Source organism: Talpa europaea (genome assembly GCF_964194135.1).
Source record: "Talpa europaea genome assembly, chromosome: 5".
Taxonomy (NCBI): domain Eukaryota; kingdom Metazoa; phylum Chordata; class Mammalia; order Eulipotyphla; family Talpidae; genus Talpa; species Talpa europaea.
In genome coordinates this window covers 26,436,415-26,452,922 of record NC_140071.1, presented here as the reverse complement: position 1 = coordinate 26,452,922, position 16,508 = coordinate 26,436,415, and the positions used below count along the sequence as shown (strand labels likewise).

General features: G+C 37.5%; 1 protein-coding gene across 1 annotated transcript in view; it reads left to right on the top strand.

Moving 5' to 3' along the window:
- The window catches only part of ARL15 (ARF like GTPase 15), a gene marked incomplete at both ends in the record, with an annotated part of 369,776 nt that overhangs the window by 311,140 nt on the left and 42,128 nt on the right, over window positions 1-16,508 (top strand). The window lies entirely within an intron of this gene.

Below are 16,508 nucleotides of genomic sequence, written 5' to 3'. Positions count from 1 at the left end.
TCATTAGAGCAAAAACTCTCAAATTGTAACAAGTGTGACTTTTTTGTGGACTGTGAATCCATAAATGACATATGAAGAGGAATCAGACCTTTTGATGTGTCTGTATTAATTATGATTATATAAACATTAAATGAGGAAATGTAATATGTGAGCTACTGACTTTAATCTCAGCTTCCGTTGGCTAGCACCTCCTCTTCTTTTAAGTGTCCATGTGGAGAAACAAGTCATTATCCCCGCTCTTGCCCATGCGCATCCCCACCTTCCTTACTGCCACCTGATCTCAAACAAAAATGGTCCTTCTACTTCACACTCCCTTAGCTCCTTGACCATCAATATCACTGACCACCACTGCAGTTAAAATGTTGTGTAATAATTTGTACAGTGAGGATTTCTCTCAATATATTCTCTCTTTCAAGAAGTAATGGTATCATTAGAAAAGCACTTTAAAGTATGCAGACAACTCAGAATTTGCTGGCTGTATAAAAAAAACTCACTCTATATACAACATTTTAATTAATACATAGAAGGATTCTATTAGCTCTCTCCTCAATAATAGTGCTCCCTTACAATGTGTATAGTGTTTGTATTATCTTCCCTGAGTCCTCTGAGGTAGGTGGTGTCTGGTTTATTTTACAGATAAGAAACTACGGCTCAGACAGGTTGAGTGCCTCGCACAGGATCATGTAGTCTAGTAACTGACAAATGAAGGCTCCAATCAAGTCCCACTTTTCTTTCTCTACCACAGCTGCATCTTAGGAATGCCCTAGTGTAGCATCCTTATAAACATTTATAAACATCATATTTCTATTCTGAACTAGTATCACTTTGCTATTTTGACTATTTTATGAGAATGAAGTTATGTAGCAAAATGATATTTGTAGAAGTTCAAACAACTGCAGTTTTATATTCTCTGCTTTGAAATTTTCATCTTTTGCTAACAATATACTTCTAGATCACTCAGTCAATATTTATCTGTTTTCATCCCAATGCTCTTCTCACGTGATTGTCATGCTTACAGTTCCTTTTTGGTAGACTTTCTTCTTATGTGATGGAATCACAGTATTGCTTCTTATTTTAATGTTTCATCACGGAACACCTAATAATAAAAAATTCATTGGCCTATAATGGAGTTTTATCTTTCCCAATGTTTAAAAATGTTTAGAAATTATTTCATTTCTTAAACAAAAATCACAGTAGAATTAAATACACATTTCCCTCAGGAGATAAAGATTGAATGTAAATCATTAGTAACTTTAAGCCAATAAAACGGTTTCATTGGGATGATTTTTTTTTCACATTCAGTTTTTAAGATGCAATACTAAAGCCAGAAAGTGTCATAAAAAACAAGTCCAAAGCACTTTTTGTACCTAAACTAAAAATTGCTTTTGCAGCCTTTGACTTAGAAGGTACTCTGCTATTATAAAGCAAGTGTAAAACAAAATGTTTTCAATCTTTTGAAAATTTAAACATAAGAAAATGTTTTTGTCTGTGTGAGGACTCTTAATTCTTTCACTCACTTCTTTCACACACAGTTTCCAAAATCACAGCACAGATTGTCCGAAAAACATTTGTACTAATTGTTTTATTTATGAAATTTGAGTTATCATTTCCAAAAGCATGAAATGTAAATGAAATTTTTTCTTTTATCCAAGGCCTAAAAGAATAGTGAATTTTTTTTATAACGGGGCAGTTGGTAAGGGTGAAAACAGTTATTTTAAAGGATAACTGTAATTTTATCCAGGTGTGTATGTATTTATCTATTTCCTGACATTTTTAGTGGTCACCATATCAGAAGTATGTAGGAAAGGAGTGAGGTTTTTTTGTTTGTTTGTTTTTTTTAAAGTTATTTTTAGGTGTTCTTGAACTATTTAGATAAGTGCTATTTTAAATAAGACCCACAGACTGGTGCTAATATACAAAATGCTTATACCAGTAGCCCAGATAAATACAGAAATTGAGAGTATGCAATTAAGAAGCTGATAGCAATTCAATAATCCTGAACAATCCAAGTGTGTGATTCTGTAACTCAATCTACGAAGGATTAGAAAAGTACACAATGCGCCGAGTCCTTCATCACAGGTGATATCAGAAGTGTTGAGCTTGTTCAAGGTCCAGAGACTTATTCTGTGAAAAGTCAGATAGTAAATATTTTGGACTTCCCAGGCCACACACAAAGTCTCAGTTACTCAACTCTGCTGCACCAAAGAACCATAGGCAGTGTGTAAATAAATGTGTGCGACTGTGTGCCAATAAAACTTTATTCATGGACATTGATACTTGAATTTCACATGCACAAAATACTATTTTTTTTCCTCAACCATTTAAAAGTGTAAAAACCATTCTTGGCTCCTGTGGGCTATACAAAAATGGGCAGTGAACTTAATTTGGTCCCCATGCCCAGCTTGCTGGGCCCTGAGTTGGATCACCAGCCCAGCTATCTTTGGTGACATATACTGTGATTTCCTAGTCTCAGCATTCACCTTTGTCTCTGGAATTTTAATTGCCACTTACTCTTACTCTGCATATTCAAGTATACCTTGGAATTCCTAAATTCCTAGAACATTGTTTAATAAAGTCCAAAGGAAAAATATTCCAAGTATAGCTGTGGAAGTAAGGTTTAGAATGATCTCTGACCTACCAATTCAGTTTAAAAAAATACTAAGATAAATCCAAGACTAAGAATAAAGACCCTTTATCAGGGTGCATAAGCATAGAAGAGGATTAATTTAATTTGTTGCCGGAGTTGGTAATGATGGAGGATGAGTTGAAATCCTGCTACATTCTTATACTGACATGGAGAAGTAATCTGTTTTGATGGTAATAGCAAAAAACTGAGTAGATTGTGTGAGTTTAACATCCAAAATAGAGAATTAATTACTCAGGTTTCCTCCCCCTCTGTCTCACGCTGTTTTTCTGTCACTATCAACAGAAACCCAGTCTTTCTCTGCTCCTATAGCAGACCCGCCATCATGCAGTCATTCTATTTCTTCTCTCAGAAATCTCCATTTAGCTTATTAGAAATGGTTCTTTCCTCTCTATCTTGAGTACTGCATTCTTTTACATATGAATACTACATAATTTTATTACTTGTTTTATTTTTCATATCCTCATCAAATTACGGTATTCATGTTACATGGTTGCTGTGGTTTTACTTACTCATTTTTCTCTTTCATGTAGTGCCTTTCTCTCCACCTCACTTAAAGCTCCCTGTCAAATGTCTTCAGGTAACTGAACAGTCCACTCGGAGCGAGCCTACATTGAGCAGACATTTCACTTGTGTAGTTTTCATTTGTTACTACTCATTTTTTACTGAGATCTAATTGACACCTAATACTGTATTAGTTTCAAGTGTACAAGATAATGATCTGACATCTGCATTGACCATGAAATGGCCACTTACTGCCATCCTACATAACCAGAATTTTTTTGTCTTGTGATGAGACCCTCCAAGACCTACTCTCAAGGCAGCCCTCAGATTCACACTACATTTTGTTCATTTTTAGTCCATACTTAAGTTGCTCTTTTTTTTTACTCTTCACTCTTTTGAAAAGAGAGTTGCTTGGGTTCCAAAGGTGGATATCCCTTTCATCAAGCTGAGAAAGTTCAGTTCTTGGAGCTAATACGATTGAATCTCCTGTCAGAGTATATATTCCTTTCTTGTCTACTTCATAATATAAGAGGTAAACTTTTGTGTGCATGCCATGGCATTTTTGGACTAAGTCAAGCCCTCTAAGGAAATGAGAACTATGAAACAAACCAGTGTTCAAAAGGAGACATATCCTTGGAATATGAGCAAGCCCATGAATGCCGCATTTTGATTAAAGTGTGTTTGATCATATGCACACTGTCTCCCACGTCAGCATTTTAAGTGAGGAAGAAACTACCTTCCTGATATTTGAGAACAAAGTGCAAAAGTTGGCCCCTTCATTATAAGTCCATAAAAGGATTCATTTTTCAAATAACTTTTAAATAGGCAGCTTCCTATTTTTCACTTGAAAATCAAACTGTTATAAGAACTTTAAACATTCATTATTTAACTACATAATGTCTTATTATTTTAGTGTATTTGTCAATAAAATTTATCGTTCTCTATCTGTATATTGAGTAGAGTGCAGTTGGCATAGTGAGTCTGTAAATGGCATGAAGTGGGGTATGCTGACTCCAGTTAGAAGCTTGGAGGCCTCCACTAGGCTGTATCAGTGGGAGCTGAATTATTAAATTGTTGTTTTGTGTATTTTGGTAGCTTTTACTTTATTTAGCAAGGTACTTCTTTAAGATTATGAAAGATTTTTTGAATATTTGTAGAGATACTTCTAAATAAAGAAAAGCTTCAAAAAGCCAGTTTTCTTGAGACTAGCAGTGAAAAATACATTTGTGGTTTTTTGGTAAAAGTCCTTGAGCTCTGCAACCATGTTCTAGTAATATGTCTCATAAAGCCTCTGGCCTAGTACTTCTCAATTAATTGCATTCTGGTCAATGTGAGCAAATAGTGAATGGCATGATTATGGCTTATTTGATTTGAATATTACCTATTCTGTGCTTCTAGAAAAGTATTTTAGCAAGGATGTGATCCTTAGTTCATGTAAAAAAAAAAAGTAAAGATGTATAAAACCAGTTTACCTTAATTGTTCTCAATAAAAATGTGGGTACTGGAAAGAATTTCTCTATTTTAAGAACCACAGCTGGAAATTAGTAGACCCAGTACTCCAACAATACAAACTACTACTCCTGCATTATTGATTGCTTCCACATTCTCCTTCATAGTCAATGAATGATAGTGGTTGTATATGACCAAATTTCTAATGCTTCTGTCCAGGAGAGAGCCACTGTTACATGAATAGCAGATCTATAAGCCCACAAAATAGACATGGCAAAATTGAAAAAACTATCAGTTAAGTTTTAGTCTTTACTCAAAAGCGAGTCTCACATAAGGCCAAAAGAACCATGAAACATAGTTTTTGCATCATTGATGGTTAGAGTCGGTGGGGACAGTTTGCTAGTATTTATTAAGGGGCGTGCTGTTTTTTCAGTGCTGTGTTAGTGATATGTCATGCCTGGAGGAAGTCACCAGTTCTTTCATTTTTGCTTATTCTACTTCTCTAATTTATTTGTTCTAATTTATATGATAGTATTTTTTTTAATTATTGCCTTACATCTCCAGTCTCTCTTTCTATATACTTTTCACTTACCTCTTTACCGATGTCTCATTGAATTCCTATTTTCTATAATTCTGTAGTGTGATGTACACATGGAGATTTGAGGAGTGACAGTGGAGGAGGAGATTTTCTCCCAAAACAGTCCATCCCTGTCCTTCTTCCCTCTTTTGTTCTTCCATGGAGCATACTTTCTTCTCTTTGTGAGACTTAAGTTTAATTTAAACAATCCAGGTAAGAATTTCTCTTTGCTCTGTAATATTCTCAAATTGTCCTTGTTTTCCTTTTTAACTTCTCTGACTAGAACTTTGTGCTTGTTCCTGAGTTTCATTCATTTAAGGATTTGAGGAAGTGAGACCCCATGCTGGGGAGGTGGTACAGTGAGTTGAGCTGGGGCTTATCTGGTTCTTTATAGGATGGATTTGCTCTTCCTCAGTAGTTGTGTGAAATGCACATCATCAAGGTTTGCTCTACATAGTCAAAGATGTATCTCTGTGAAAGAGCAAGGATGACAGGGTTTCTCCTCTCTGATTTTGGATTATTTTCAATTTAAGGAAGTGATAGCAAGTCTTTATTTGTTTGTTTTTATTTTGACCCAGTGTTCCTACTATCTCCAGCAGGTGTTTCTGTCCTTTTCCAACTAGTGGAGAAAAAGAAAACATGACAAAAGACGCGTGCTCTAGTGGCGGCATTGTTAATCTGCAGAGAGGGTTGGGAACTTTGCCTGGCATTCTCTCCTCATTGCCATTCTCTCCCCACCTTACACACGCACACGCACATGCACACACATGATCTTATTTATTCTTCTGTTTGCCCCAAATCCTTGTTTCCTATTCTAAGGTGTAATGAGATCTGACATAGACTACTACACCCATGTTAACACAAACTCAGATTTACCACAAGTTCCTTCATCCCAGCCTTGTCCTTATTTCATTAACTTCACAATAATGAGATCCTACATACATGATTGAATTTGTTAGACTCCTACATGTAGTGTTAGAATGAAGTTGGACTATAATTAATTAGCTTGGCTTGATTATGACTCATACCTCTTTTCTTCTCCTCCATTCCTCCCAGGCATGGAAAACCAAAATGGTGAGACCTGATTTGCTTTTCGGTGTGTAGGCCCTCTGATGCCAGGGAGGGGTTTTTATTCTAGATGTGTTTTTCCATTTTTCCTCCCCACTTCCTGAATACTATCTCAGATCTATTTTCCCTAAATTGGGAGCTATTAATGACAGTTTTCAGTATTTTACCCATCTTTGACCCAATCCTTTCTTTTCTTGGAATCTTTCTACTCCTGAGCACAACTTTTGAAAGTGATGGTACAGTGGTCTCCTTAGCTTGCTTGGTTGCTGCTAACATCGTTCCCTTTTTTTTTTTTCTTTAAATAGTGATTTTAAGTTTATTTCATAATGCTTTAGGATAAACATTCTATAATCTGGCTTCATTCTGACATTTTTGCTTTGACGTTCTTTACTAGGCACTTTTCATTTTTTGTCATATTTAATCCTTATAACGTTCTCTTTAATATATCATGACTGATATTATCTTTAGTTTACACATAAGGTTGAAAGAGTGGGGTTTCCTAACATCACATAGCTAAGGGGTGGAAGTTCAGTGCCCATGCAGACCTGTCTGTCTCCAAAGCCTGTATCTTCCTCTTTCGCGCTGCCTCCGCATGTTTCTGTCTGGAGCTGAGTGGTACATCAGTAACCCTCCTCTGGGCTTTAGTTACTTCCCAGCCCTAAACTCCTGTGTTTATGGTTAGTGGAAAGAGAAGACTACATTTTACTTTAACATAAATTTATTTGACTTTACATTTAATAGGGATGGTCATATATTTCAAGTTTAAATATATATTTACATATTTCTGTAGTTGGGAATTTTAGATTATATAAACCTTTTGTTTTCTCGACTCATTTTTCAGGTGCTTTGGAATTTCACTGCTGTTCTTGTTAACATATGGTGTTTGCAATAGTAAAGTTGGAAATTTTTATTCAAATGTTAATTTCTCCCCCTATATTATTCTGTCTGTACTTAACATTTCTCACTGTGCTGAAAAAGTGTCTGAATTGGAGGTAGCTTGAGGCAGTGAAGCAAAGCAAAATTAAATAATCCATTTGGAGGTTAAACCTTCGATCTTGACCTAAACAAACTGAATTAACTAACCAAAGATTACATTAAGTAGACTGCAAATCCCTGGTTCTCTGAGAGTTTATAATCTAAAAGATAAACCGTCTGGTGTCAGTGCACAGCTAACTTTTGTGTGCATAGTCAATAAATAGCAGATATATCCAGGTTCACAGCTGCAATGTCATGGTATTGCAGAAGCTGGGATTGCAGTGGAAATAGTGGTGGTCTGTTAGAGCAGGAAGTGGAGAACATAGAGAGAACGATGGACAGAATAGAGCTGCATAGGAATGAGGTCACAAATGGTGTGTGTGAGAGACAGAACTTTGAAGATGTGTGAGTAGAGAAGAGAGAGAGCTACTTGGCCATCCACGCCCATTCTTTAATCAAGTGCTGTCCAGACCTGTGTCTACAAGACCACAGCCTCCCTTAGCAATTGCGCGAGAATCAACATTCAACATTAATTCCTCACCCCTTCCTTAGTCAGGAAGGTAAACAAAAACAGTACTCAAGGTGATGAATTTCTAGTGTGTGAGTGTGAAAATTTTATAGTCTAGAGGGGCACAAAGCAATCAGGGAAAGGATAAGGTACTCAGAGAGTACCTGAGTACAGCGGGGAGTGACTTGCTAGATGATTAGGTCATTTCCTTATTTCATCACTTTGCTTAAACTGATTAAGTCTCTTGCTTAAACTATTTGACCTCTCCCTCCTGGACTTCTAAATCCTTATATCTAGGCTGTCTTTTGTGGACTTGATAATATCTATACACTCCTTTTAGTTAAAACCCAAGTATTTATTCAAGCCCCGTTCACTGTTTGGCTTTGTGCCAGGCATGGTGGTGTTTACCACATGGGTCAAAGGCACTGAAAGATCCCTATAAGGAATAAAATTCTTAGATTTTTATCCTGCCCATCACTGACCGTGCTACTCCCTTCTTCGTGAATTTTCTTTACTGTATTGCATGTGCCACAGGACCAAGAGTTAGGAGAGTTGTCTTCCTTCTTCCATAATGCCACTTCCAGAGCAGGTCTTTTCCAATGACAAATCTCTTTTGCTTTGTGCCTTATAAAGCCACCCTCCTGAATGTATTTTCTACAACCTCCTCTTCACTCTGTCCATCACTCGTGGACACTTTTAAGCATCCAGTTTCATTAATCTATCCTTGGAAACTCTGGCCTCTAGCCAGAAAGTCCATCCTTTCTTCTAACAATCTCTCCTTTGCTCTACTTCAGCCAGCCTCTCTGAGACCTTTTTCTATCAAACCTTGTCATTCACAGTAGCAGCTCCACCTGCGAAGCCTCATTTTCAAGTGCTGTGACTTTGTCACTTCCTGTCTTTTCAATTCACTCACTGCTTACCTGTGTCTGGAGAGCTAAGTATGATGGGAGGAAAAATAGACAACAGTTCTACTTGGCCACTTATTAAATTGATAATCATAAGGCTCAAGTTAGCTGCAGATTTCCTGGCAAGTCTACATTTCCCTGGTAAGCTCTGTATGAAGGACCTAGTTCATGCTTTTTCCTCCTGCCGCAAACCTAGAAACCTCATCCCCACTCTCAGTGGGAACGTCTTCTATTTCACTGAAAAAATAGAAACCATCAGAAAAGAACCTTCCTTTTTAGGTCCTGGGCCCCTGCTCTCCCTCATTACTGAGTGCCCCTTTTCCTTTCACCTACTAAGTTATGCTTTCATTCTGGCACAGTCCATTTTCTTCCTCTCTAGAGAATCATTCAAATTGGGATATAAGCATGCTGTTATTTGGCCTGTTAAGTTCTTTTTTAAATCCTTTCTCTTTCACCACTCTACTCCTACTCTGTTCGGCTCCTTTCTTGATTCTGCAAACACATCTTTATAGTAAAACTCCTGGAGAGAATATCTGTTGTCTCTGCTGCCTGCGTTTCCTGGCCTCTCATTGCCTCCTGTGGCCACTCGACCCAGCCACCTGTGATCAGACCCTTTGCAGTGCACAGCAGATCCAGCCTTTCCTGAAGTACTTTCTTCACCTCTGAATGTCAGAAGGCAGCCTCATTTCTTGGACCTGTCCTCCATCTACACTCATATCCTAGGTGATGTCATCTTGCCTGTGGTTTTAGATACTCTCGTGACTCCTATAGATTTATCTCTCGCCAGACCTCTTGACTGAGCTCCAGACTGTTTCCAGGCTTCCTCAGCTCCTACACCAGTGTATTTGTTGACATCCTAGTCTTAAGGCCAAAAGATTTCTGAACTTACCCCACACACACTCAACTCCATCTCCCTAAAAGTAGAATCCTTTCTGTATCCACCCTGCCTTCCATTTACCTAATTCTCAGGCCCCATTTTTCTCCTTGCTACATGAACAAGACCAGTTGACTTTATCTTCAAAATCTATCCTAATGGTGCCTGATATTTTCATCCTAGTCCAAGTGACCATATCTACCTGGATTCTTATAACTGCTTCCCACCTGACCCTCCACTTCCACTCTTGCCCTCCAGTATCATAAACACAGAAGCCCATGATCTTAAATATGCCAATCAATCACTAGATTGATTCCCTTCTGAGAACCCACTCATATCAAGAGTTTTCTTGGTCCAGATCTTAAGTGGTCTAGCCCCTGCCAACTCTTTGACTTCCTGCTCTCCTGCTTTCAGCATCATTTGCTAAGTTCCAGTTGCAGTGATACCCTCCCCACCATGCATGTTTTGTTGGATTGTTTTCATAAGATAAAATTACATTTTAATAAAGGAGAATAGTCAACCTAAAAGGAACACTTTTACCCTAATCTTGTAAATCTCTTGCTCACTCCTGCTCTGGTTTCTACTCACACATCACCTCCTCAGAGCAGGCTTCCTTGATACCTTAGTCACATAACTGCCCCAGCTGCTCCTGACTCCAAAAATGCTTCACTTAACGTGCTTTAATTTTCTTCAGAGCACTTACCATCTTCTGAAGTTATATTTTGTATATGTTCCTTCTGAAAATTCCTTATTTGCATGCAGCATCTCATCCCATTAAAGTGTTGCCTCCAGGCTAGCAGACACCTTGTCGGTGTTAGGGCTACATTGTACCCCCAGTACTTGCTGTCTTTCATACAGGAGACTCTTAATAATGCTGTCTTTCATACAGGAGACTCTTAATAAATCTTTATTTAGAGCAGCAGTTCATGTTTTTTCTTGGTATTAGGCTATGATAAACTGCAATCGCTAAGGCCCCCAAAGTCTGGCATCTTAAAGCAATGAAGATTTCTTTCTCAGTAAGGCTACCATTTCATCACAAGTCAACATTTGTTCTTTTGTAATCACACAGACACTCCAACTGGGAGGGAAGTACAGCCCTATGTTGAACACTGCAATTTTCAGTGGCTGTGAAAAAAGAGAGCTGGGTAGGGATGACCAGAGTCTAGTCCTAGCAATTAAATCTGCCACTTACACTTACACTCACAATTTCTTGGTCAGTTTCTCAGCTATATGACTGCACATAACTGCCCAGGAGCTGGGCAATATACTCCTTCCAAGTGTCCAGAGGCAGCGAGCCAAAAAAATTCAGGGACTAGCAGTGTTGACTACCACTATCTTATTATAGAAAATATGAAAGCTAGGGCCTCCCCGGTGGCGCAGCGGTTGAGCGCTGGCTTGCGAAGCTGCACAGAGCCTCTGCAGCGCCGGTTTGATCCCCAGCTGCTCCCCGGCGCCTGGAGGAGGGTCCCACATGGCGCCAGACCTCTCCTGCCGCCCGCTGCTCCCCTCAGCAGTGTACTTCGGTCCTTCTGCCTGCTCTGCTCCCTGCTCTGACTCTGGTGAATTCTTTCATCCTCCTGTGCTTCTGACTGTACCCAGTGCTTGTATAAATAAATAAAAATAAATCTTTAAAAAAAAAAAGAAAATATGAAAGCTAAAGGAAGAGGGGAAAGCCCATTCTTTATCCTCTCATTTTGATATAATGACATCAGTAATCACTATGTATTTCCTCTTCTTAATTGTAAACATTACATATACATTTTTCTTCACATTGTGAAATCTATAATTCATACATAAAATAACATAACAGACTTTACACAATCTTAACAAATGTTAATATTTTGTAAAATTTATAGCCCACATTTTTTTTGATAATAAATTTTATTTTTATATTCCCCATACAGTTGCAACCCCCCCTTTCTGATCCCAATCCCTCCCCTCCCGCCCCCCACCCCCCCAAAAGTGTCTCTGTTTCACAGTTTTTTGTTGATTCTAATTTTCACTTTCTTATAGTTATTCATTTTCCTGGTCCCTTATTTAAGTTTTCTAGATTCCTGCTATGAGTGAGACCATCCGGTATTTTTCTTTTTCTTTCTGGCTTATTTCGCTGAGCATGATCCCTTCCAGCTCCATCCATGTTCCTGCAAATTGCATGTGTTTTATCTTTTTTGAATGCTGAGTAATATTCCATGGTGTATATGTTCCACATCTTCTTGATCCAGTCATCTATTTTTGGGCATTTGGGTTGTTTCCAAAGCTTAGCTATTGTAAATTGTGCTTCTGTAAACATAGGGGTGCAGGTTCTCTTTGGAATTGATGTTTCTGTGTCCTTTGGGTAAATACCTAGGAGTGGAATTGCTGGATCATATGGAAGCTCTATGTTTAGTAGGTCCAGAAATCTCCACACAGCTCTCCACAGTGGTTGGACCAGTTTGCACTCCCACCAACAGTGCAGAAGAGTTCCTTTTTCTCCACACCCTCGCCAGCATTTGTTGTTGCTAGTTTTTTTAATATGTGCCATTCTCACTGGTGTAAGATGGTATCTCATGGTAGTTTTGATTTGCATTTCCCTGATTGCAAGTGATGTTGAACATTTTTTCATATGCCTGTTGGCCATTTGCATTTCCTCTTCAGAGAAGTTTCTTTTTAGCTCTTCTGCCCATTTTTTAACTGGATTATTTTCTTTGTTGTTGTTGAGTCTCATCAGCTCTTTGCAGATTTTTGTGATCAGTCCTTTATCATTAGTGTTGGGTGCAAAAATGTTCTCCCAGTTGGTGGGGTTTCTCTTTGTTTTTGTTATTGTCTCATTTGCTGTGCAAAAGCTCTTTAATTTGATGTAGTCCCAGCTGTTTATCTTTGCCTTCACTATCACTGCTTTGGGTGATGTGTCTGTAAAGATGTCTTTGATGTGCAAATCACGTAGTGTTTCGCCTATATTTCCTTCTATATATTTTATGGTTTCAGGTCTTATGTCTAGTTCTTTAATCCATTTTGAGTTGATTTTCGTGTATGGTGTGAGGTAGTGGTCAAGCTTCATTCTTTTGCATGTAGCGACCCAGTTTTCCCAGCACCATTTATTGAACAAACTTTCTTTGCTCCAATGCATAGTCTTTGCTCCTTTGTCAAAGATTAGTTGACCATAGATCTGTGGGTTTATTTCTGGATTTTCTATTCGATTCCATTGGTCTGTATGTCTGTTCTTGTTCCAATACCATGCAGTTTTGATTATTATGGCTTTGTAGTATAGTTTGAAGTCTGGGAGTGTGATGCCTCCATTCCCTTCTTTTTTTTTCAGGAGAGCTTTGGCTATTCGGGGTTTTTGGTGATTCCATATGAATTTCATCAATAATTGTTCTATTTCTTTGAAGAATGACATTGAAATTTTGATTGGAATAGCATTGAATCTGTAGATTGCTTCTGGTAGGATGGCCATTTTAATAATGTTTATTCTTCCAATCCATGAGCAGGGGATGTCTTTCCATTTCTTTGTGTCTTCTTCTATTTCTTTTAACAGTGTTTTATAGTTTTCTTTGTATAGGTCCTTTACCTCTTTTGTTAGATTTATTCCCAAATATTTGATTTTTTTGTTTCGATAATAAAAGGGATGGTTTTTTTTATTTCTTCTTCTTCAGATTTATTGTTTGTGTATAGGAAGGCTACTGACTTTTGCATGTTGATTTTGTATCCTGTCACTTTACTGAACTGATTGATTAGTTGAATTAGTTTTTCTGTGGAGTTTTTGGGGTTCTCTACGTATATTATCATATCATCTGCAAATAGTGATAGTTTGACTTCTTTTCCTATTTGGATTCCTTGGATGTCTTTCTCTTGTCTTATTGCTCTGGCTAGGACTTCCAGTATTTTATTGAAAAGCAGTGGTGAGAGTGGACATCCTTGTCTTGTTCCAGATCTTAATGGAATTGCTTTCAGCTTTTCACCATTGAGAATGATACTGGCTGTTGGCTTGTCATAGATGGCCTTTATGATGTTGAGGTATGTTCCTTGTATCCCAAGAATTTCAAGGGCTTTTATCATGAATGGGTGTTGCACTTTGTCGAAAGCTTTCTCAGCATCTATTGATATTATCATATGGTTTTTATATTTCTTTTTGTTGATGTGTTGGATAACGTTGATTGATTTTCGGATGTTAAACCATCCTTGTGTCCCTGGAATGAAACCTACTTGGTCGTGGTGAATTATCTTATGGATACATTGTTGGATTCTGATAGCTAAAATTTTATTGAGGATTTTTGCATCAGTGTTCATTAGGGAGATTGGCCTGTAGTTTTCCCTTTTTGTGTTGTCCTTGTTCGGTTTTGGTATTAGTGTAATGTTGGCTTCATAGAACGTGTTTGGTATTGTCCCTTCCTTCTCAATTTTTTGGAAGAGTTTGTGAAGGATAGGCACTAACTCGTCTCTGAATGTTTGGTAGAATTCATTTGTAAATCCATCAGGTCCTGGGCTTTTGTTTTTGGGGAGGTTTTTGATTACCATTTCAATTTTGCTGCTTGTAATTGGTCTGTTTAGGTGTTCTATTTCTTCTTTATCTAGCTTTGGGTGATTGTAGAGTTGTAGGAATTTGTCCATCTCCTCTAGATTGTTGAACTTGTTTCCATATAACTGTTCATAGTAGTTACTGATTATTCTTTTGATTTCTGCTGTGTCCGTTGTGATTTCTCCTCTTTCTTGTGATCCTGTTTATTTGTGCTTTCTCCCTTTTTTCCTTTGTGAGCCTGGCTAGGGGTTTGTCTATTTTATTGATTTTTTCAAAGAACCAGCTCTTGGTTTCATTGATCTTTTGGATTGTATTTTTAGTTTCAATTTTATTTATTTCTGCTTTGGTTTTTATTATTTCTTCTACTGGTTTTGGGGTTTTTTTGTTGTTCTTTTTCTAGATCTTTGAGCTTCGAGATTAGGTTGTTTCTTTGAGTTCTTTCTTGTTTCTTTATGTGAGCTTCTATTGCTATATATTTTCCTCTTATTACTGCTTTTGCTGCATCCCATACATTTAGGATATTGGTGTCCTCCTTGTCATTCAATTCAAAGAATTTTTTAATTTCTTCTTTGATCTCCTCTTTAGTCCAGTGGTCTTCCAGTAGTGTGGTTTTTAATCTCCATGAAGTAGGAAAGTTCCTTGCCTTCCTTTTATGGTTTATTTCTAGTTTGATACCTTCATGGTCAGAAAAAATGGTTGGTATGATATCAATCTTTGTGTATCTGTTGATGTTTGTCTTGTGCCCCAGTATGTGATCGATCCCGGAGAATGATCCGTGTGCACTTGAGAAAAATGTGTACTCCGTTTTTGGGGGGTTTAGTGTTCTATAGATGTCTGTTAAGCCCAAATGCTCTAGGTCCTTATTTAGAGCTTTAGTTTCTTTACTTATTTTTTGTCTTGTTGATCTATCCATTGTTGATAGTGGTGTGTTGAAGTCTCCCACTACGTATGTGTTTTCTCTGATGTCTGTTTTCAGAGAGGACAACAGTTGTCTGATATATTTTGGTGCTCCTTCGTTTGGTGAGTATATGTTAATGAGTGTTATTTCTTCTTGAAATATTGTCCCCCTGATCATAATGTAATGACCATTGGGGTCTCTTTTTATTTTTTTGAGTTTGAAGTCTGTTTTATCTGATATAAGTATAGCTGTTCCTGCTTTCTTTTTTGGTTCATTTGCTTGTAGGATTGTTTTCCATCCTTTAACTTTGAGCCTATTTTTATCTTTTGTAGCTAAATGTGTTTCCTGGAGACAGCAAAAGGTTGGGTTTTGTTTCTTAATCCAGGCTACAACTCTGTGTCTTTTTATTGAAGAGTTTAGTCCATTTACATTTAGAGTTAATATTGATATGTTAGCATCTGTATTTGCCATTGTGTTTGTCTTTCCTTTGATTTTATTTATTTATTCTTTTAATAACTTTTTTTTAAGCCCACATTTTTTTAAGTGGAAACTTTATAAATAACTATTTAATTCTATTCCCTTCCCTACCTCTTAAGAGGTGACTGCTGTTCTGAATTGGAATGTGTTATTTTGTGTTGATTATCTTTTCACAACACACATTCACATTTTTTACATGCTCTATAAGTAACTTTTGTGTGAAATTATCACAAATTCCACTTCTGGATATATGTATGCTCTTTACTCATCAGCCTGTCTCTGGGCTATCTGAAATATGCTACCTTTAATCATTTACCATTCCCCATCCCCTTGCACATTTTTATATACTTGTACGAAAATGTTCCTTCTTCAAATCATTTGCTTTCTTCTTCTAAGATTACCCTAATACGTGAAATAAGTAATATTTAGCTATATGTTGGCATGTTTCTTACTCTGTTGTCTAGAAATCTCGAGCATGTTTATTTGCGATACCATTCCTGAAGTTCAAGCTCACTGAACCCTATCTGTACAATCTTTTTGTTGAATACCAGACACGATTAGGCACCAAGAGGCAGTTGCTGGAGGTAATGGGAGGTGAGCACCATGCAGAGCAGTGGTCCTTCTCTTGGTGGAGAGAAGGGAGGGGAAAGGAGAGAGGGGAGCCAGGGAGACACACGGACACCTCGAAGAGGAGCCACCAAAAATATAAACCATGCCTCATAGAGAACGTGCATCTGGCCTGTCATCAGATAAGAAACAGTGTAGTGGACTTGGGCAGGTTTAGAGTCTATGAGTTCCTGTTATAGAGAGTTAGGCTAGGTTGAAAATCATTCTGCCAGAGCTACTGGAATTTGTAGTTTCTGGTGTTCTTCAGCAAAACCAGAAGTGGGCATCATTTACCTTGGCTAAAACCCTTGCAAAACTTTTTTTGACTCACAAGAAAACAATTTAAACCCAATAATCCTTGCTTCGTTTATTTTTAATGACAAGTCCATTCTGTTAAGGTTTTCTGCATGAACTTACCCGACCTCCTTTAAAAAGAAAATTACTCAGATGTGGAAATTTATTTATCTGTTCCATTCTGTTCTTCTCTAAGAACAACAGGTTTTCTATGTATTTCCGCATACATAATCT